This window comes from Vipera berus (assembly GCF_964194415.1).
Source record: "Vipera berus genome assembly, chromosome: 1".
Classification (NCBI taxonomy): Eukaryota; Metazoa; Chordata; class Lepidosauria; order Squamata; family Viperidae; genus Vipera; species Vipera berus.
In genome coordinates this window covers 203,754,066-203,777,188 of record NC_138202.1, presented here as the reverse complement: position 1 = coordinate 203,777,188, position 23,123 = coordinate 203,754,066, and the positions used below count along the sequence as shown (strand labels likewise).

General features: G+C 41.3%; 1 protein-coding gene across 6 annotated transcripts in view; it reads left to right on the top strand.

The window, feature by feature from the left end:
- Positions 1 to 291: 291 nt before the first annotated feature.
- PLCB4 (phospholipase C beta 4) overlaps positions 292 to 23,123 on the top strand; it is a 189,466-nt gene continuing 166,634 nt past the window's right edge. The window contains exons 1-2 of one of the 6 annotated variants that reach the window (XM_081321998.1): positions 297 to 503; positions 8,040 to 8,105. The gene's annotated coding sequence lies outside the window, so the exon portion shown is untranslated. Of the gene's footprint in view, positions 504 to 620; positions 858 to 1,538; positions 1,626 to 5,393; positions 6,080 to 8,039; positions 8,106 to 23,123 lie in introns of those variants that run through there. The other 5 variants (XM_081321999.1, XM_081322000.1, XM_081321997.1 and 2 more) reach the window with 5 other exon arrangements.

The window sequence follows — 23,123 nt, the reverse complement described above, 5'->3', positions numbered from 1 at the left end:
GGGCCGCTCCGTTTTTTTTGCCCTGCCTGCCCGCCGCCGCCGCCCCCGTCTCCCCGGATGGTGCGCGCGAACCCGCGGACAGGTCCGCCGGGCCTGGGCGGCTGGCTGGCTGGCTGGCTGGAGGTGAGCGCGCTCCCACACGGAGACAGGGGGCGCGCGCGCCCGAGCGCCCGCGCGCCGGCAAGAAACGCGCCGCCTTAGCCCGCGAACCAGGAGTAGCAAACTCACGCGGCGCCTGCCAATCGCAAAGACGCTCGCCGGCAGCTGAAGGCTGGTCTGGAACTGGGCGAGGAGAGAGAGAGAGAGAGGAGGGGGGGAAGAGGACGGAGGGGTGTGTGTGTGGGGGGGGGGAAAGGCGTCCCCCCCCCTTTTTTTCCCCCCCCCGACTTGGCGCCTTCCCAAATCATCTGGTGCCCGGGAGCGCTTAACGGCAACGGCGGCGGGGCTTTCTCCTCTCGCTCTCGTCCCTTCTTCCTTCCCGGCACCGTCCGGCGACAGCTGATGTAAGACCCTGTGGCGGGAGCGCTGACAAAAGGGAGGCGGGGAAGAGGTGGAAGGAGGAGGAGGAGGAGGGCGAGGGGGGAATGCGGTGCCGGGGACGCTGCTGCGAGCTGAGGGTTGCCTTTCCCGAGCTCGGGCGGGCAGGACGACCGAGTGGCCCTCGGCTCCCGGCGAGGCGACGCGGTGTCTTGCCTGGACAAGGAGCGGCGATTCCCGGGCGCCGGAGGTGGCGGGGGTCGGCTGGGGAGTCCACAGGGCCGCGGCTGCGTCTGCCGGTCCTCCCCCGAGCAGCCCCTTCTCCGCGCTCCTCTCCCTAAGAGGGAAATCCCGCGGGGACCGAAGCGCTTGCTTGCCTGGTAAGCCCGCCGGGGAAAGCGCGTCCGAAGCGCCGCTTTGGAAGAAAGCAAAAGGAACGACCGGTTTTATTTATTCCTCCTTGGCGGCCCTTTCGAAAAGGCGCTGCTGCTGCTACTACTACTGACCGAGACCTTGTTAGCGAAAGCCCTTCGGTGTGGCAGGGCTTCTTCGGTAGCCCTTCCCCCTCCCTCTGCCCTCTCCCCCCCACCCGGCCTTTGCTTTGTGGTGCACTTTTTGGATTTGTTTGCTCCTGCTTTATAAAAGTGGCGTCGTGGCAGGTCTGTCCAGAAGCGAAGCGCCAAGCCTTTCTCCTCCTCCTCCTCCTCCTCTCCTTTTTATTGTTGATTGCTCGCCGAGCAAGTCACCTTTTTCTTTGTATGTGCATCCGGGATGAAATGGCAGCGCGGGCTGCTGAGCTAAGAAACGCGGTTCTTGTGGCTCAAGTCTTACTTTAGTTTTAGATGCTTGGTGTGTGTGTGTGTGTCTCTGTGTGTTATAAAAAAAAAGGTGGATGCTGTGCAGTGACCTGCAGCCTCCTTCCCAGCTTTTTTCTTCGCCTTTACCCCCCCCCCCCCCGTCTCCCAGGGATTCGGGATCCCTTTAAACTTTCCCGGTGAAGGGGTTTTTCTTTTTCTTTTTCCAGAGATGGATTCGAGGGTATTGACCTGGGATGGTGCGTTTTGGTAAAGGAAATGATTCGTGAAGCCTATACCTGCAGAAAGAAGCCGGATTCTTAAACCGGATTGGCATTTGGTGACTCTTGTCAGGTGCTTTTGAATGCGCTTGTTGATTCTCTTCAGAAGTGAAATGCTGGGCACTGCCTCCTTTGTGCTGTTGTTTATCTTCTTGGTTCCTTTCCTGCATTATTATTGTTCTTCATGGATGAAGTAGTACTTTTGGCCAAGATAGCAATCTTTGGGAGCTACTAAGAAAAGTGTGTGTACAGATGTATCGGGGCTACCATGCGAACCATTGCGATAAATTAGTAATATAACTTGCATGAGGAGAGAGCATACAGCAGAAAAAAGTGGCATTGTGTATAATTTATCACATTTTTATCCCTCTTTTTTCTCTGGGAGATTAAAGTGATGTGTTTATTTGGTTCCCACAGCAACCTTGTGAGGTAGGCAGGCCCTGTGAGAGAGATTGGCCCAGAGTCACCAATGAGGTGGTTGGTCCAGAAACATAAAGTATGGACACTGTCCTCAAGTAATTCTGGAAAAGTGTGTCCATATATTTAAATGTAAACATGCATTAATCACCCTAGCAGTAGGACACGTCGAAGATTATACAAACGTGATTTGTACATGTATATGCATGCATTTGTCATGCTATCACAATACCATTCTCTCTCATGCATTCCTTAGTACTATAAGTGAGTTTGTGACTGAGTTAAATTGTATAGGAATAAAAAAGTGAATCCTTATAGGAGAAACATGTCACAAGTGGGGTGTGCCACAAAAGGTCAGATTTGTCACTTGTGAATTAGGAATTGGATGCATGAATGATGATGCTTGAAGAGAGTATCTGTGTAGGAAAAACAATGGTTCAGCTTTGGAAACAAATACCACTATAAAGTATATGGGATTCTGTGATAGGATGCTTTGGTTTAAACTGTCAGGAATCTGGTAGCAACTTTTCTGACTAAGAAATTTTACTAAAAGGTATACTCTTTCGTGAGCTGCAGAATCCGATGCAAAGAATGCTTCATGAAAGCATATGCCTTTTAATAAAATTAGTTTTATTTTGGAATCCTGATTTTTTTTTGGCCACCTTGGATCAACATGGCTATCTTGTTATAATTAGTATAGAGCTATGGTCCATTTCCAAAGATTTCTAATTGAATAGCAAACTATTGCACGTTTTGCATTGCTGCCAAGAAACCTATCTGGACGAGTCCCTGATGGCATCAGAAATCTAGCATGAATTTTAAAAGACTTTACTTTTTAACAGTACAGTTTTGTAGCTTTGCCAATTGTTGATGTATGCCAAAGAAATGAAGGTCTGTAAAGAGCAAAACATAGCTTTGTCATAAATGTTACATAAGCAAAGATTGAATAGAAGTTATTATGTGTGGCATCACATTTCAGTAGACCACTTCGAAATACCTTGCACAATTGACTGTTTCCTTGGAACCAGATATAGTCTGATTACATAACTGCCTTTCTTTTGTTTGCATCTTGGCAAATGCTGGAGAGGTTGGCATATGATCCAAAACAGATATCTTGCAAATAAGACAGTCCGCATGTGAATGAATAGTTTTCGGGTAAATTGAAGGAGGTAATATAATAAATGGTAGTATTTGCATTGTTTCTAACAGAAATTTATTTCAGAATAATATAATGGTGAGTACAGTTTAGATTACATATGCTAAAACAGTGGTAAAATGCACTTCAGCCTGTGGGTTTGGCTTGGCTTGTGGCCCTTGTCTTTGCCTATAAATCAGACCTGTGCTGTAAAATAGATCTGTGCTAGTGGCTGTCAAAACAATTTTCAAACCTGACTTGATATTAGGTATGGTTTCGTATCTGCTTGAGTAACAGTGTGCTTTGCTTTACAGCTGCACTCCCACGCATAGAAGCTTTGTTCTAAAACACAGTTTCTTTCCCCCCCCATCTTTTCAGGTTAGGAAACTTTAATTTTTAGGCATGAGAATATGAGTCTAAGTAATAGCCGCTCTGCCTTTAAATGTAGTTCCTTGTCTCACATTTACCACCCCACATATAGAGAAATAGCATGTTTTTTGTTCATGTAAACCTATGGCTCTCTAGACTTGTACAGTAAGAGTAGCGATATAGTTATACTAAGCAGTAAAGGTAAAAACTCCAAACAGAAATACATTCATCATGAGTGGGTGATTGAAAAGGAAATCACTGGCTTCAGTCTGACCATCCCTTTGTTTCTACAGTATGAGTGACCCTGATAATGTGTAGCTGCATTATGGAAAAAGAAAAGAAGATAAAGGTCACCTGTGCTTCCTTTTAGACACCACCCAAGACTAACACATTCCCCTCTTTGAAATGAAGACCAAGAGGGAGAAGAGTCTTTTTGGAGTGATGACCAAACTGTTTGTGGCAGATGGACATTGGACCCCAGAACTACACTAGCCTGAACTTTCTTAATTTCCCTATTTTGAGTTAACCTCCTACCTAATGACGTGTTCTGAAAAATCTGAAAACTTGTTGTTTGTTTGGAAATATTTCAGTTGATGTAACTGAATAGAGCTCAGTCTATAAATTTAAACAACAAATGCAGCTACCTTTCAGGAAATATAAATAACTATATTCACTGGATTTTTTTTTATAATTATGGATGAACATGTTCAGAGGAGCTAGCTATCTTGATGCTAAAGAATGTGCACTGCTAGGTCCAAGGCAAACTGCAGTAGCCAGAGTAGTTGGAAGGGATGGGAATTGTAGTCCAATACATCTGGAGATTGGGAAAGCTGCAACTTTATGAAAAAGGTAAAATCACCTTTGCATTGACCTCCGTCTGGTGACTTCATGGTAATTGCCATTTTATTTATTTATTAATTTTTTTAATGCCACCCAACTCCCCTACAAGATGGGTTGCCATTATCTTCTCCCAGTGTTCTTTTTGACTTCTCAATTTGGCCACAGTGGGTTTCCTGGAGAGCTCTGATCCACCTACTAACCTGGCCTGACCAAGTTTTGTTTCAGAATAATAATAATAATAATAATAATAATAATAATAATAATAATAATAATAATAATAATAATAATAATAATAATAATAATAATAATAATAATAATAATGTTGGAAGGGACCTTGGAGGTCATCTAGTCCAACCCCCTGCTCAGGCAGGAAACCCTATACCATTTCAGACAAATGGCTGTCCAGTCTCTTCTTAAAAACTTCCAGTGTTGGAGCATTCACCACCTCTGGAGGCAGGTTGTTCCACTGGTTAATTGTTCTAACTGTCAGGAAGTTTCTCCTTAGTTCTAGGTTGCTTCTCTCCTTGACTAGTTTCCATCCGTTGCTTCTTGTCCTGCTTTCAGGTGCTTTGGAGAATAGTTTGACTCCCTCTTCTTTGTGGCAGCCCCTGAGATATTGGAACACTGCTATCATGTCACCCCTCACCCCTCTCTTCGTTAAACTACACATACCCAATTCCAGCAACCGTTCCCTATATGTTTTAGCCTCCAGCCCCCTAATCATCTTTGTTGCTCTTCTCTGTACCCTTTCTAGAGTCTCGACATCTTTTTTACATCGTGGTGACCAAAACTGGATGCAGTATTCCTAGTGTGGCTTTACCAAGGCATTGTAAAGTGGTATTAGTACTTCACGTGATCTTGATTCTATCCCTCTGTTAATGCTGCGCCTGGCTGAGACACGCTGATTAGCTGATTCATAGTCAGTTATTTCAGTTGCAGGATCCAGACTGGGTCAGCCACTGGGACCAGAAGTTTAGTCTTCCGAGTTTTTGGACTCATGCTGGAGCCCCTCCTCGCATTCAAATGAGAGAGAAGTTCCCTGAGGATGGGTTCCAGCATGAGTCCAAAAATTTCGGACGACTAAACCTCTGGTCCCAGTGAAGGACCCAGACTGGATCCTGCAACATTATCCTGGGACACATATATTTGCCTTCATTTGTAATTATTTCAGTCCCTACCCTACTGGATATAAGAAGATATATTCAGGCTGTTTTTGGTGCAGGTTCTTTTTTTTTTCTTGGCATCAGCTTGAAAGAGTGATGGTTTGGAACAAGATTTGGAATGCTTGTCTCTTTGAATCAGGGTTTACATTTCCCTAAGTTTCCTTTTCACAAGGGATGCAAAATGTGTTTCACTGAGTTAATTTAAAACTTTGTTTCTTGCTCTTAGGGATTCTAGCGATTGTTCTGGTGATTTTTCTCAATATATTTTGGTTTTATTTGATTTTTGTTTTGAGTTACGCCCTTTAGAGTATAATCGATAACGTTTGTCGGTAAAACACCTACAGATATTAAACAAGGGGTAATTTCAAGAAAATGTTGTACTGTTTCCCCCATATTTGGTCTACTCTATTCACATGGGCTTCTTGCTCCCTCCTTCCTGCCTTAGCCTGATTAGATTTTATTTTTTCTGAAGAGTTTATGCACTTTTCAGTTTTCAGAGTTTTACAGCGTTCAGCATTCTTCCAAGCCTCTTGAGTATGGATTGTACTGGTTTAGGTATAGAGGCCGGGTGTCTGAAGAACTGAGCTTTCAGTATATACAAAGGTAACTTCTCTTAAGAAAGTTATCTTCCATTTTGGCTATAGTTTCTTTATCTAGTTGTTAGCCAACATTCCAGAGGTGGTGAAAGTGTTCAGATCTTGTATTAGGCTGCTCTTTAGAAGAGTAGGGACGTGGTGGCTCAGTGGGTTAGGACGCTGAGCTTGTCGATCAGAAGGTCGGCAGTTTGGCGGGTCGAATCCCGAGTGCCGCATAACAGAGTGAGCGCCTGTTACTCGTCCCAGCTTCTGCCAACCTAGCAGTTCGAAAGCACGTAAAAAATGCAAGTAGAAAAATAGGGACCACTACAGTGGGAAGGTAACAGCGTTCTGTGCGCCTTTGGCATCTAGTCATGCCGGCCACATGACCACGGAGACGTCTTCGGACAAGCGCTGGCTCTTTGGCTTTGAAACGGAGATGAGCACCGGCCCCTAGAGTCGGAAACGACTAGCACGCATTTGCGGGGGAACCTTTACCTTTACATTTTTAGAAGAGTCTTTTCTGCTGTAGCCACTCACTCTTTGGAATATTCTCCCACTGGAGGTTAGAACCACCCCCCTCCCCCCACTCCTGGCTTTCTGGAAGAGCCTGAAAACTGTCAGATGGGCAGCAAAATAAATAAATAAATAAATCATCCATCCATCCATCCATCCAACTATGGTGGTCAGTGCAGATGAGACTTTCTTACTAATCTCTCTCTCTCTGTGTCTCTACACACACACACACACACACACACACACACACACACACAAACACAAAGCCAAACATATGAAAATATTTCCAAAGACCTGTTTTCTTAATTCCAAAAGAGGTTTTGTAAACTTATTCAGATTAGACGCTTGCTTCTGCATGTATGTTGTCCCTGCTGTTTCTTGATAAGTGTTTGTTGGGTCAGAAAAAAATGGGAAGTGGGATGTATGACTACAGTTGTGGTTAGGAAGTAATGTGATAAATAGAAAAGGGGCTGCTGACTGAGGAATTTCTGCTGGTTGCTTGATAATAATTTCATTAATCTTCTGCATGTAGTCATCTTTGAAGGATAGATGGACATCTGTTAAAAAATGTGTCAGGTGAATTTTTTTCACCTCCATTATTATTGATACTTACAATAAATAGCAGAAAAAGGAAGCATTGGAAAATAATTTAATACAAAGTATTAAATTGTTATTCTTTGCAATAAAATGGCTTTCCTTAAGTTGGCCTCCTTTTTTTTTTGAATTGGACTACAGCTTCTTGAATTCCTCTGATAATGTACTGAAGAATAAATGCATGTATAAGTAACCCTAGATTGGACAAGGTCTCAGTAAACCAGCAATTATACTAAGAAAGAGAAACAAAGGGGGAGATTTAATAGCTAACACCATTAGCTCTTGGGTAATTTTATGACATCTGGTTCATAAATCATTTTTTTTTAAATCTAGCAAATAATTGAGATATAATTAGCTAAATAAAAGTCACAGTTGTGACAACATTATTTGCACCCAGTTCAAATAAAATGAATAGATGGCTTAGGAATATATACTGCTCAAAAAATAAAGGGAACACTTAAACAACACAATGTACTGTATTTAATAGTAGGATGTCTTATCTTGTGTTCCCTTTATTTTTTTGAGCAGTATACTTTGGCCAGTCTCTGCTGTATCCCTATTATGGCATAGAAATTGTTGGGTATCAATCTTACTTTTGACACTTCTGAGTGAAGCTTAAGAATCTAAGTTGGTTGCTATAAAAATTAACAGAAAGGCAGTAGAGCCTCTTCTTGGATGATATGTAGCTTGATTAGGCTAAGATGGATCTAATGGCCTCTTTCTGATAGTAATCCATCAATGTTTCCAGGACAAACAGTAATGTGTTCTCCCCTGGTGTTTCCACTTAGTAACTGATATTTAAAGATACATGAATGTCAGTTTTGCAATATAGTAAGTACATATTACCTTCACATTCTGTTTAATTTTTTTTGTACTAGATTACTACAAAAGTAAAGTTCTTCATTTCTTCATAATGTTTTAAGAAATTGAAAGTGAGCCATGAAGTAAGTGATCATTTCTTCTTTCCTTTCATATTTCCCAAAGGACTTAATCATGGTTAAGGGTTAGCTGTAAATTTAATTATAGTCAAAGCAAAGTTATGGTTCACTCAAAACCACAGCTATTGGCACACGCCTTAGTGACAACGAATCTCAACTGGAGGAAGGGGAGTTTTGTTTAAATCAAAGAATGAAACTGTAATTGCCGATTTCTACACTTGTTAAATTGAAGATATTAGGAGAACTCGGGCTTATATAAATATAGTTTTTCTTCAGAAACTTGCAAGTGCTTAGGGAATGAGTCAGGCTTTTCATGTTGCCATTTTTGGGGCAATTTTCTTTTTTTCTTTTTTATAAATATTTTATTAATTTTCTAATTTTACAATCATAAGTACTTAATAAGCAAAGTGTTGTCTGGGTCTGTTAGTAATTCAGTGGTACATATTAACTTTCTCAGTCTAGTTCCAACACTACACCATCCAGTGCTTGGTCCTCTTTTCGTCCGGTGGGTATGCATTTTTCCATATTGGGCAAATACAATTCTTGTTACTGTTAATACATATACAATTAAATATAGACCTCTTCATCACATTTTTCTGGTATTATACATGATATCGATAGTATCAATTTATAATATCTTCTCTAGCGAAAATATATCTCAATTGCATTTGCACTTAAAATCCATTTATTCAATCAATATTCTGTTTTTCCTGCTTTTTAAAAATTTTAATTTCCCATCAATGTTTGAAATATCTCTGTTGCTTATAATTTTCTCATAAAAAGTTATATTTGGGTAACCAAAAGCTTCCCTTATTCAAACTCTTTTAGAATTTTCATATTTCCCATCTCATATCAAAGTATAATATTCTAGTTACAAATCCTATCCTTCTAATTATAATAATACTTTCATTTCTAACAGTTATCTATTTTCTTAGCCATATTCAAACATCTGTTTAGTAGTATAAAATCCCATCTAATAGGTCAGGACCTCTATTTTCTTCAGTCTTACTCTAGCTTTCTTCCTTTGCCAAATAACTTTCCAAGTCAGTACATTTAAATCATCAAGTAGTTCTTCCTCTGTTCTTGCATATATTGTTTGGAATGAGGAAAATAATTTGGTTGAAGAGTTTTTGGAAGAACCCTAAACCCATTTATATTCATTAAACAGCCTCCATCCTTCAGTTTTTCTTTTCATTTCTTGTTTGTCAATATTTAGCATTTCTCCTAACAGCTTTATCATCCATTTGATCAGCTCTTCTTCCTTATCTTCAAATGTTTTCTGAGATCTTGACAAGTATGATGTCTTTTCCATTTCCGGTGTTATCACTGCATCTTCTAATTTTTCATTTGTCTGTATCTGTTATTTCCTTCCTTTAGGCCCTCCATCTTTGGAACCGTTTCTTCTAATTTTCCTTCTGTTTTCTAGGTTATTAGTTCCTTCTTTGCAGTCATTGCCTGCATTTGTAAATTTAGGTTAGAAAATTGTTCTTTTATCTCATTTGCGTTATTTTTAGTCTCATCCTGAAATAAAACAATTGTCTGTTGGATTGATTTCAACATGGAAAGTATTTATTTCTGAGATTCATTAACATTTTCTTGTTGATATATCAAGCTGCGAGCTTTGGAGACAGGCGTTGAAGATGATTTCTTGCCATTTAAGGCTGAGTATAGAACACTCATTTTATTTTTGTATGTAGTCTTTATAGTCCAATAGGGTCCCCAGACCAGATAAGCAGCCCAAGAGTTTTTGTTTTTCCCTTTTCCCAGCTGCAGTCTGCAAAAGTGAAAGTGTCCAGGAACAACAAAGAGTCTTATCTGAGTCTGGGCTTCAAGCCAAGTTTCCCTTAAGCATAGTAAATTGTAGTGCAATAATTCTCCACTAGATGTCATTGACACCATCTTCCAGCTTTCCAAATCAAGCTTATTTTGCAGACTTTCAAATATTTTTTCTAAAAAAAGTCTCAAAGGTACTTTTAGTCCCCAAATTTCAAAGCTATAGATCTGTATTAGTTCCAAATTGATCTTGTAGTTTCCTGTTTTCCCTCAAAGCAATTAATTTGCCACTTTTCTTTTCCTAAGGGAGCAGGGCAATAACTTCCCTTCCCTCTCTCCTTGGGGAGGATTCTTTGCTTTGGGCATTCTTTTTTCCAGGAAAGTAGTGTTAGGGCCATAAAAAGAGGATAAAGTCTCACCCAGTTCCATCCACGTTGCTCAGAAATTGCTAGTTAGTGCTTGTCTTTGGTTGTCAGCAGCTTCTGACTGGCCACATGAATGTAGCTAGTCATTTCCCCTGCCAGTTTGGAGGACTTCCTTGGATACAGCAGAAGGGCCACCGCCCCTGTGCGATCGACAAGGGTCCCCTCCTTCTTCGTCGCCTCTTCAGAGTGACTTTCGACCCTTTTTAGGGTCTCCAGCGGGGCAAAATTGAACATGGAAGATGGAGCCCCATCTTCCGGCGCCTATTACGCTGGAACGTCAAACTGGAAGTCCGGGGCAATTTTCTTGAAGCATTTAGAGACAGTCCTAGTTTGTTCAGTATACAAACTAGGACTGATCAGAATGAGTATTATGGTATGTGTGACGATTGCCTCTCACACAGAACACAGGATACATGATCATTTCTATTTTCCTGATGCTGCACTACCAATATGTTTCAGACACGTAAAACATGATTTTATTTCTAGGATGCTGCTAGAGGAAGGTGCATGCCAGTTATATACTGTAAACAAAATCAAGTCACGATTGTTTTCTGTAAGAAAGATAAACAGATATGGAGATTATAAAACTGTCTTTTCTGGTAAAATGGATTATAAAATGCACTAGAGATCCATCAGACAATTATGTGAGAGAGAAATTAATTCATTTCCCTCAGAGGTTTGGTGGATAGAAAGGAATGTAGTCATTTGTTTATTAAAGCTGCATCAGGTACGTGGGAATGAAAAGATTATTTAAACTTGCACTTGTTTATAAATCAGCAGATGAATGGATTAAATAAGCAGTTTGTGGGAATTGTTGCTACATCGTCCATGGCTTTCTTTGCAGGTACCAGCTTGATGCTGCAAAAGATTTTAGTCTACTTTCTGTCCTGAATTGGGACTTACTTAGATATATTTAAGGCTGAATTATGAGTAGCAGAAGGAGATAGGGGAGGAGTACATGAACTGCACACCTGCTGCAGCTTGTTCTCATTACATAAAATAATGGTTTAATAGTAATATGGAAACTGGCATTATTGCAGTTAATCCAACTGTAGGGAAACATGTTCTTTTATTCTCTGGAAAAAAAGTGAATGGCTATCTATGGCCTCTACTCCCAAAAATATAGATGTCACTGTGTACAGTTATGTACATTAAATTAATCCTGATTAAGAATGTTGAGAATGTTTCTGCAGACTTTACTGAAATAAACAGAAAGTGTGAGTTGTTTTACATAAATCAAATATGGGAAACCAGATAGATGGTTTCAAAGTTAAATGCATTTTTAGGCAACAGAGGAAAAATGTTTCAGGGCACATCCTAAGGGCTCGTATCTCAGAAATAAACTCTAGAATAGCTGACTTTAAGTTATATTAGATTTCAAATTACCGTATATACTTGAGTATAAGCCGACTCGAGTATAAGCCGAGACCCCCAATTTCACCCCCAAAAACTGGGAAAAGTTGTTGACTCGAGTATAAGCCGATCCGCCGTTCTGCAAGCCTCCGCCGCCGGCGGAGGCTGGATCCGCGCTCTGCAAGCCTCTGCCGCCAGCAGAGGCTCGATCCGCCATTTTGCAAGCCTGAATACACAGGAATACCCTGTGTGGCCGCGGCTCTCGGGGAAGCCCTGGCTGTCCGCTTCCTCGCTCCACGCTGCCATTCGGGGCCCGCGCGTTCCCCGGGCAAATCGCGGCGCCCAGCAGGCGAGGAAACACGCCCGCTCCAGTCGCCCCCCCTTCCCTCAGGAGACGCGAAGCAAGTGACCGCCTGGAGCTTACCGAGGACTTGCGCGCGGCCGAGGCTTCGGTGCTTCCAGGATCGCGCGCACCTCTCCCAAGCCGCCGCCGTCCGGAGACCTGCCGAAGTTTGGGGAGGTTTGGGGAGGTGCGCGCGCACCTCCCCAAACCTCCCCAAACGTTGGCAGGTCTCCGGACCTCCGCGCCCTGCCTGCCTGCTTCTTTCCACTGCGGAAAGAAGCAGGCAGGCAGGGCGCGGAGGAACGGAGACCTGCCGACGTTTGGGGAGGTTTGGGCGCCTCCCCAAACCTCCCCAGGTCTCCGTTCCTCCGCGCAGACCTGCCGACGTTTGGGGAGGTTTGGGCGCCTCCCCAAACCTCCCCAGGTCTCCGTTCCTCCGCGCAGACCTGCCGACATTTGGGGAGGTTTGGGCGCCTCCCCAAACCTCCCCAAACTTCGGCAGGTCTCCGTTCCTCCTGCCGACGTTTGGGGAGGTTTGGGCGCCTCCCCAAACCTCCCCAAACTTCGGCAGGTCTCCGTTCCTCCGCGCAGACCTGCCGACGTTTGGGGAGGTTTGGGCGCCTCCCCAAACCTCCCCAAACGTCGGCAGGTCTCCGTTCCTCCTGCCGACGTTTGGGGAGGTTTGGGCGCCTCCCCAAACCTCCCCAGGTCTCCGTTCCTCCGCGCAGACCTGCCGACGTTTGGGGAGGTTTGGGCGCCTCCCCAAACCTCCCCAAACGTCGGCAGGTCTCCGTTCCTCCTGCCGACGTTTGGGGAGGTTTGGGCGCCTCCCCAAACCTCCCCAGGTCTCCGTTCCTCCGCGCAGACCTGCCGACGTTTGGGGAGGTTTGGGCACCTCCCCAAACCTCCCCAAACGTCGGCAGGTCTCCGTTCCTCCTGCCGACGTTTGGGGAGGTTTGGGCGCCTCCCCAAACCTCCCCAGGTCTCCGTTCCTCCGCGCAGACCTGCCGACGTTTGGGGAGGTTTGGGCGCCTCCCCAAACGTCGCGCAGACCTGCCGACGTTTGGGGAGGCGCCCAAACCTCCCCAAACGTCGGCAGGTCTGCGCGGAGGAACGGAGACCTGGGGAGGTTTGGGGAGGCGCCCAAACCTCCCCAAACGTCGGCAGGTCTGTGCGGAGGAACGGAGACCTGGGGAGGTTTGGGGAGGTGCCCAAACCTCCCCAAACGTCGGCAGGAGGAACGGAGACCTGGGGAGGTTTGGGGAGGCGCCCAAACCTCCCCAAACGTCGGCAGGAGGAACGGAGACCTGGGGAGGTTTGGGGAGGCGCCCAAACCTCCCCAAACGTCGGCAGGTCTGCGCGGAGGAACGGAGACCTGGGGAGGTTTGGGGAGGTGCCCAAACCTCCCCAAACGTCGGCAGGAGGAACGGAGACCTGCCGACGTTTGGGGAGGTTTGGGGAGGCGCCCAAACCTCCCCAAACGTCGGCAGGTCTGCGCGGAGGAACGGAGACCTGGGGAGGTTTGGGGAGGTGCCCAAACCTCCCCAAACGTCGGCAGGAGGAACGGAGACCTGCCGACGTTTGGGGAGGCGCCCAAACCTCCCCAAACGTCGGCAGGTCTGCGCGGAGGAACGGAGACCTGGGGAGGTTTGGGGAGGCGCCCAAACCTCCCCAAACGTCGGCAGGAGGAACGGAGACCTGCCGACGTTTGGGGAGGTTTGGGGAGGCGCCCAAACCTCCCCAAACGTCGGCAGGTCTGCGCGGAGGAACGGAGACCTGGGGAGGTTTGGGGAGGCGCCCAAACCTCCCCAAACGTCGGCAGGAGGAACGGAGACCTGCCGACATTTGGGGAGGTTTGGGGAGGCGCCCAAACCTCCCCAAACGTCGGCAGGAGGAACGGAGACCTGCCGACGTTTGGGGAGGTTTGGGGAGGCGCCCAAACCTCCCCAAACGTCGGCAGGTCTCCGTTCCTCCACGCCCTGCCTGCCTGCTTCTTTCCGCTGCGGAAAGAAGCAGGCAGGCAGGGCGCGGAGGAACGGAGACCTGCCGACGTTTGGGGAGGTTTGGGGAGGTGCGCGCGCACCTCCCCAAACCTCCCCAAACTTCGGCAGGTCTCGGACGGCGGTGGCTTGGGAGAGGTGCGCGCGATCCCGGAAGCACCAAAGCCTCGGCCGCGCACAAGTCCTCGGTAAGTTTTTTTGTTGACTGGAGTATAAGCCGAAGTGGAATTTTTCAGCCCAAAAAGTGGGCTGAAAAATTCGGCTTATACTCAAGTATATACGGTAGTTATTTTTGGACATACTATAATAGGTTGTACATCACTCTGGTCTCCTGGGCTAAAAAACAGCCAGGATATATTTTGCAAGCAAACTATATGCAATATCCTTTGGGATATAAAGAGTACGTTTTGGTACACCTCATGAAAGAAGTACTTTGAAACTCAGGTTGAATACTGAAAAGGTATTGTATATTGGGGAAAAAATGATGTGATAAATTTACGCTGAGAAGCACAAAGGTTTGTGCTGCAGGGAAGTAATTGACTGGCTTGAAACTTAGCAGTATAGTGTACTATTTGTTCAAGCCTTATTCTCATGCACTTGGATTGCAGTTCTAATATTGTTGAATCCTTGTGACCAGTTATTTTGGTGTCCCTGCCTGATCTTTAATGCAGCTTTCCCATCATCAGCTAACAGCTGTGATTTTGCTGGAAAGATTAATTGCATGACTGCTAAGGTAATTAAAGTCTGTGAACACCGAACAAGGCAAAAATCTGTCATTACTTTGATAGATTTTTCAAGGATCTAAGACCAGTACCATCACTATTCCAAATATTCAGTTGTTACCTGTGTAAGGTGTACAAATTACTTTCCCATTGTTCAGAAATTAGACTGAAAGTGTTAGTTCAAGGAACAGGAGTACAGTGTTTGCACTGCAGAATTTCACATGTTTAGATTCATTTTGATTTTTATACCCAGAAGAATAAGGAAGGTGTTATGAAACCTTTTTGGCTCAATAACTGGAAATATTCCTCATTCCCGTGTTTTTCCAGCCTCTGAGATTTCTGTAGGAAGATATGCATAATGGACTGTAATGGAATTAGATTAACCCCTTTGTATAGGGATTTCTAGCGTTGCAGGGATGAATGTCAAAGAGTAAATGTTACAACTACCAAAATGTCTCAGGACCATAGTGCTTTTGTTGAATTTGCTCTTTTTCTGCATGCCGATTACAAAAGTGGAAACTCAAGGTAGCTATCAAAAAAAATACAGAAAAGATTAATTTAAATTAAGGTAAAATATGATGTAAAAACATCCCCAAAACAGATCGTGACCAATCTGCCAATGTTGTGCCTGAATGGAAATACACATTTGCCAAACAACCTTTTCTTTAGTTCCTATAATACAATTTTATTCTCACTTATTTGGAAGTAATGCAGGTGGCAGTTCTGATCTCAGAAAGGCTAAGGGTGGTATTGAGCTGAGAGACCTAGAAGAAAGGACTGGAAGAAGCAAAAAACTATCTCAAAACATGAGTGGCAAATTACTTTCATGCTGTTGAGGTTGACCTGGGAGAGATTTTATTTTTACCTTATTTGAAAGCAATTTCCAGGACGTTCAGAAAGGCTTACTTCCAAGTCAATCTGAATAGGATTGCAGTCTGGGATGAATTTTCCAAGATCAAAATCAGACAGATTTCTGGATGTTTATAATGAGGAAAGACAACATGTTTTTTTCTTCCCATCAAATGAGCCATTGACGTGTCTGCTTTTTTTTTTCTCTTCCCAGTATTTCATGGTTATATTTTCGGTACTGAAATTGCTAGGTTTTTACGGATGTTTTTGGTCTTGCTGGTTTAAGCACATGCATTTAGGGTTCTGTGGACTATCTGTGAAAAGGTGATGGAAGAGTTATGAGCAGTTTCTCTTCTTTGTGGTGCCGTCCTGGCATACGATGTTCCACTCCATATTTAGTGTTGCCCTCCAAATCCAAAGTTGGAGATCCACTTTGCTTTGATTTCCAACTTTGGTTTGAAGGATAAATGCTATTCATAATTAATGGTGACACAACACATGATGAGATATTGTTAAAGAATTTATATACAAGAGGAAAGAACAAGGTGAGCTGGCTCAGATACAGTGAAAAATCATGATGTCAACCAACTTGTATGAATCTCAAGCTTGTAGACTCATCCTTTGCTGCACCAGTGAGGGTAGAGAAGAATGAGCTTTACAAAATTTTGTTTTTGTAATGCGATCTTCTGTGAAATACTTAGAATAAGCTTTGCACTTGGAATGTAACGGCCTGGAGCAGTGTTTGAAAGAAGGAAATGTTTTAACTGAGAAAGGAAGAGGTTATATATTTTTTAAGAATTCTAAATGACCTGTGGAATTTAATTCTTAACTTTTATTATTATGTTTATTTGGCAACAGACTGTCTACAAGTTACATAAATATATCGTTGCAGCAGCTTGCCATTCCATCTGCTGACACATCCATCTACCCATAATTATGCTTTTGAGTTACACAGAGAAAGAAAGAGAGAGAAAATATTTATACAGTATGTACTTAGTTCTACATAACATTAGAATGAAAATAACATTTTTGGATTTTAAGAAGTTGGTATTATGAGGTTCCTACCTTTCTAGAACAGGCTTTAAAACCATGGAAGTAAGCCATATGTTTGCTTGTTTAAAACATTTATAGAGCCACCTAACATATCAAATTCTGGGCGGCTCCCAATCAACAATTAAAACATCAGTAATAAGGCAAAATAATACGTATGTTTACTAAAAGATAAACATTAGAAAACTGGCAACAAAGTTAGGTTCCTGCATGCCGCCCCTCGTTAAATTGCTCATCCACCCCACCCTATCCCAGTGCTTGGGGGGAAATCCAGAAGGGTGGGAGAGTGGGGTCCTGTCAAACTTCATGGGGAAGAATATTCTATAGGGCGGGGACCTATAGGGCAAAGGCACGCTTCCTAGTTCCCATAAGATGGCAATGTTTAAGGGAAGGGTCTAGGAATGTGTCTATTCTATCTGATAAGACAGTTAAATCTCTTTAGGGAGAGGTGGTCTCGCAGATAACCTGGCCTTTTGTCTGGCTCCCTCCTTCCCCTTTGCCCATCAACTGCAGATTGGTAGAATTGAGACATGACAAGCAGCCCAGTATAAGTACCTTTTTAGCACTCTTTCCACTAAATCATGGTATTTCTCAAAGCTTTTTACTAATATGTTTTAAGAAACATAAACACAAGTGGTACAAGAAAATATGCACATGATGGGAATGCAGCTTAAGGCTTTGAAAAAAGGCATTAGTGACGAAACAGAACCTGTTACCTTTGTTTACACATACTGAAAATAATCCTAAAAGATGCAGATACTTATTAACGCAGACTTTCACAGTTAGCATCAGTCCATTGGTGACTTGTGCTGCTCCTTTATTTCCTTCCTCTCCCATCCCCGGTGTTTTGTTACTACTCATTAGGAACATTGATTAAACTTCCAGTTCTGAATATAACCTTCTTTTTAAATTTGGCATCTGGAAGTAGATAATAAGGATAAATGACATATGCTTCCCAAACAATGTCTTACTTTAAAGTAATTCAATAGCATTCCATTATTATTAATTTTTTTGTTTTTTCTGAATCAATTTTGTAGGGTGCTTCTGGTGTCTGCCAGGCAGATTAATTTAAAAAAAAATGTGAACAAAAATACTTGTTTCCCAAGGGGGGAAAAAGCATTAGTTTGCTTCTCAAGGAACGTTTTTGCCTTCTCCTGAGAATCCAGTACCCTGAAGAATTAATTGTTCTGTAGTCTTCTGTCTCTGAGGAGCAGCGTATTTTACTGAAGGCTAAAAGTTACATAAAACACATGGCTACAATTAGTCAGGATGTTTTTATTCAGTTTATTAGTAGTTATAAAGATGAAGTATTTAAAGGTCTTTAGCATATTGGTCCCAAGTATAAATATAAACTGAATGGGATTGCAAAGCCTGGAAATGATAAGAACAATCCAAAAAAGATCACCTATAACTGTTTGTGGCTGTTGTAAGATCCTTAGAAACTCTATTTTTAGATGATGGTCAACTCCAGCTGCCATGGTTTGAAGTAGCCACAGAGCAAATATAAAATAAAATAATTATAGTTGAAAGCTTGTAGGTAGGTAGTGATTACCCACCTAACCGATTTGTTGGTTTTCATTTCCCAGAAACCATCAGTTTTAGCTGCATTACTGGGCAAACCAATATTGTTACCATTTTATAGATCATAATTTAATATGTTTTGTCTGAATCCACAAGCATATTTTTCTTTAAAAATTCTGATTTCATGTGAATGATTAAGCTTTTTGTACCGGGGCTTAGTGTGACATTTCAACCAAATTAAAAAGTACATGCAGAAGAATAGTGTATTCCTTCTATATCTGTGGCTTAAACAAGTATAACTTTGTCTATCATTTAGAATCTCCTTCTATCCCAGGGGTAGCTGGCTCAGGAATTCTGGGAGTTGAAGTCCACCAGTCATAAAAGAGCCAAGGTTGCCGACCCCTGTTCTATCCAGTTGACTTGCAAATTAAGTACGGATCTTAAATCAATGCAATCCATTTATTTGCTTTGTGACTGTCTTTTCTTCATTTGGTTGCAGAATCAGAAACAACATGGAAGTCCAGCTTTCCCTCTTTGCTTTTATAATGGATGTGTGCTTACAGGTGTACATATGCACATATGCGCAGTGCTGTGCAGGAGTGTCATTTATCCCTGATATGGTTTTATAAGTGTACTATTGTTCTTGGTGTTTGCACAAAGTTTCAATTTTAACCTACTTCCTGCAATTTTTTTTAAATACAAAGGACAAAAACAACAGTGTTTTGATTTTCCCCCCTTCTCTTTCATTTTTTTAAAATCAATCTATCTTTGTTTTTAGGGAAGTAAATAAAACTAAGACTTTAAGACTCCAGCTAACAGAAAACAACAAAGGATTTTCTGGTACCTTAGAACCAATTATTATTGCATAAGCTTCTGTGGATCACAGTCTGCAGGATCAAATTCATGAAATATTTACAAAGCTATTCAAAATTGTCCTGTTGATGATGGTCATTAATAAAAGAGTAGCTATGACAGAGGTCTTCTTTCATTGATGTACTGCTAACACATGCAGGGTGATTAAAAACGTTCTGTCATACTTTTCATTCTTTCTTACCTCTTCTTTTATTTTCCCCTCCTGCCATTCTCCTCCACATTTCTCAGATCTGTACAGATGAAGGGGCATATTTTCCACAAAGATTTGCTATTATGGACTGATTATTATCATTTTTTGCAATGTTTATATTGCATTTCAGTTAGCAGATATACTCTTCTTTCAGCTTAGGCTCCTATGACTTTACAGGTAAGGGTTGATTCTTTTTTTATTTTTTATTTTTGCTGCAATTGAGAACCTGAGGAAAATAGTTGTGTGAGATGGATCAGAGCCAAGCAGAAGGGAATGTGTGGGGAAATTGATTTTATTAAATAGGAAAACAAAAGTTCTAAGAGGTTTTCACAATTTGTGATGATTCTTCATCAAAGAAATAACTTAGAAACTATTTTCTCTTGCTCGAAAGGAAATTGTTGGTTCTCTAGCTGGCATAAAATGTAAAGAACAATAACCAAAATAATTAAGAAGCTGGAGCAACTTTATAATGAGCAAAAGATGTGCAGTAATGTAAAAGAGTTCATTTTGTGAAGTTAAAATATGGGAAGATCAAGACTAGCAGAAGAAGCTCTTATTTAGTGTAAAGGGAGGAATTGACTGCTTTTAAAATGAAGGTACTAATGGGCAGCAGCTAGATAGATTTTAGAAAATGACACAAGTCAACGATGCATGAGGATGTAAGTGATGTCCTACTTGTGGGAATGTAGCTGAATTTTGTGGCAACAAAAGGCAGGATTAAGCAGACATTTGGTTTGAGCAATAAAACAGTTTATTGAGCTGAGCCAGTCATGGATCACCTAGAACTCAAGTTGTATCTGCATGTTGCAATATCCACAGTTACCTGAAGTCACACTGAACTGAGTGGTTTTACTTTTGAATCAATATTTTTAAGATTGTATCATTAATGGAAAAATGTTGGTGCATTGATATGTTTTAAGTGCCAAAATTTTAATTCCAGTTTCTGTGTATTCCTTAAGCAAGATCAGGAAAACAAGATGGCTGTGTGAACATTATATGTATTTTATACCGTTTATTTTCCATCCTTTTCCATGAGGCTCTCATAGATTATTTTGGGATATGTTGTTCAGCAGTTCCAATCCGATGGAACCTTCTGGGGCGTGAACTTTGAAGCAAGCTGTCACATTACCTAAATATCAAATTGAATTTTAAGGTTGTGGCTTTAGGATTCAATTTTAAATTATATAAAATACTAAAAATGTGAGGGGTGTGCATGTTAGCATTTGAATATAATATGCAGAATGCTAAATAATATCCAGTTTATATTGTTGGAGTGGGTGAGAAGCTGCTTTGAAATAAGATTGTAATGTTCTTATAACCCATTGAATAAGAGCTAGTAGTTTCCTACTACAATATTTCCTTGGGTTGGCTGTCCAGCATTCAATAGTTCAAAAGTTACTTAGTACAAGTAGTTCTGACAACCTGTTTTTTAAATGACTTGTTAAATAAAAATGTTGTGGGGGTTTTTTTTAGAATCAAAAAGAGATGAAAAAAGGTTTTTCCTTCTATCTCCAAAGTCAAGCAAGTTTTAATTATTTTTGTGTTTATTTACATTACTGTAATTGTCTGGAGAGTTCTGTTTTAAAGAATTCTATGTTGAATATTTTATAAGCAGCCTCTGTTGTTCAAGGGTTAGGCAAGGCTTTTTCCCCTCATGTCTCCTCTGCTACCTTGTAGGACACAGCATGATGCTTTATGAATGTTTTGCTGGAAATTGCTTGCTTTTCTTTTTCTGTGAAACCATACAGTGTTGAATGAGGATACAAGTAAGGGAAGCTTTTTCATTAGTATAAGCTGCAGAAAGTAAGCAACTGCCAAACCAGGATATAAGCATACCTCAACATACTTGGCTGAGCTTTTCCACTTTTATGAAAATACAAAGGTGTGGTTATATATCCAGCAATTGTAGCAAGATATTAGATAAATGAATATCAAAACAGTTGTAAATATTTGGTAAGTACTTCCCATAATATAAGAAATGGAAGATATTCTTTTTAGAAAAATATTTCTATTGGAAATATTTCTATTGGAAATATTTCGTGGAACTTCCATGACAAATACGTTATTAAGGACTTCTGGTGGGAAATGTTTTGACTTGACAAAGAACTGAAGATAGCTCTTTCTATGTGAAGAGGCCACACAGTTTTTTTTTAAATATTTTTTATTAAAACTTATTATTTAAAAACATTGGATACAGTACCAGCGGGCTGACAAACCTTTTTGTCTACAATGTTCAAATATATATATATACATGTATATATGTACATCAAATAAACACTTAGATACACTTAAGTTACAAATCATTAAGATAACAGAATATTTAAGACACAGTTATTTATACGCAGCAATGCATTTACTTGCTGCTTAAATCCATACTGTATTGTTTACTATCCCATTTTAGAAATGCTTGACACATGTTATACTAAGCCCATTTGTAACATGAAGGGCTAGAGTCATTTCTGGATAAAAGCATGATTTTTCTTTGTATTTATACAGTTGATTAGCAGTGACCATTGGAAAATTTGAGGAATTACAGTAACGGGATTTTATTCTGAAAAATAAATGATGCAGGAATTGAATCACAATTTAGAAATATCTTGTGGAATGTCATATATGAAGTGTTACCGTTTGGATAAATGGATACCAGATCATTTCTGATTTATTTACTTTCTGGTCTACTTATCTCTCCTCATCTGGTGGTGAAATATTGTGACCTTTTTTTTGCATACATCTAATGAAGCTGGAAATAGAGTTTGAGGTAACATATGCATTTGCCTTTGTTATTTAATCCTTTTTATGATTTAAATTTCTGAGTTTGATTTTTGAACAGAAGAATATGGTTTGTTACCTTCAGAAAAATAAATGGTGATTTGGGAAAAAATATAGAATGAATAATTGCTCCCTACTTCCTTACTGCATATTTTTTCTATATGTTGGTGGAATTTACAAAGTAGAAGCCAAAGTAATATTGATAGCTTATGATGTTTTTGATTATATGCAAGTGTTACATATTCTTACCTACAAAGAACTCACACTTTTAATACAGAAACATGACACAGTTTAATCTTTATTTATGAAAGTACGACTCAGCCTTCCATCCTTCCGAGGTAGGTAAAATGAGGACCCAGATTGTTGGGGGCAATTAAGCTGACTTTGTAATAATGCCGCTTGGGGTGTGTGTGAAAGCCCTAATAAGCAGGCATATACATAGAATGAAGGCTACTGCTAAGCTTGTAAGCCGCGTTGAGTCTTCGGAGAAGGGCGGGATATAAATGGAATTAAAATAAATAAATAAAAAATAAATAGCTGGACATGAATAAATGCATTTCAACTCAGATGGATGATATGACAGTAGTTCCACCTCTTTGTGTTGAGTGTGGCTTAAATTTTAGAGATACAGTGTTCAAAGATTGGAGTCATTTTAATTTGCCAGATTAATTTGGGATCAGATGCTCTGTGCCTTTCCCTGCATATATAATGAAGCTGGAGGCTTTTTTTAAGCCCAAGATACAGAATTGATTGTTTCCTGGCTGAATTTCTAAAGTGCTGGTTAGTAGCTGATTTTATTAACCAGATGAATAGAAGTCTTTTCATTGTTGATCATATCCCCTTCCATTCTCGCTGTTACATTATTACTTGCTTTCAGTGCCCTAGATTGTTGTCAATTGAACTACATGCTTTATCAAATGAACTTGACAGGGGGGAGATTGTGATGTCAGTAGGTGATTGCAGATCCTTAACTGAATGGCTTTACTTGGGTCTGCTTTTTTCACAGAAAATATGAAGCACAGAAATGATATCTTTCTTTTCTCCATCTTCCATTCCACATGTCACGTCTGCTTCTATATTATTCTGCAGGAAAGAAAGATCCTGAGCATGTGCAGTGTTCAGTTTGGTCTAGTGTTTTAAGGCACCAGGCTAGAAA